Source organism: Protomyctophum bolini, assembly GCF_963924005.1.
Source record: "Protomyctophum bolini genome assembly, chromosome: 21".
NCBI lineage: Eukaryota > Metazoa > Chordata > Actinopteri > Myctophiformes > Myctophidae > Protomyctophum > Protomyctophum bolini.
In genome coordinates this window covers 23,625,091-23,625,565 of record NC_137882.1, presented here as the reverse complement: position 1 = coordinate 23,625,565, position 475 = coordinate 23,625,091, and positions in this window count along the sequence as shown.

Genomic DNA, 475 nt, shown 5'->3' with positions numbered 1-475 from the left:
TTCGGGGTAGCGTTTTGACGATTACCAACACTTTTACACTCAATCGATAAAAACATAAATCTACTAATCATTGCCCACGCTAATTGCATAGAATGCCACATTGACGTCTAAACTTTGTCCCTTTGAGAAATAATAAAGTATAAATCAAAGAACACCACCTTGCATTTGGGACCGCTCACAAACACATCGTCGTCATCCTCGCTCGCCCTTCTGTAGCCTCGGAACAAACTGAAGGTACGCAGCATGGTTGGACTGGTCCAGAACCTCAACTAGACCCAGACTGAGAATCTCTGTCCTGTCTGTCTCTCCTCAACTAGACCCAGACTGTCTGTCTCTCTCTCAACTAGACCCAGACTGACCCAGACTGTCTGTCTCTCTCTCTCTCTCTCTCTCTCTCAACTAGACCCAGACTGTCTCTCTCTCTCTCAACTAGACCCAGACTGACCCAGACTGTCTGTCTCTCTCTCTCTCTCTC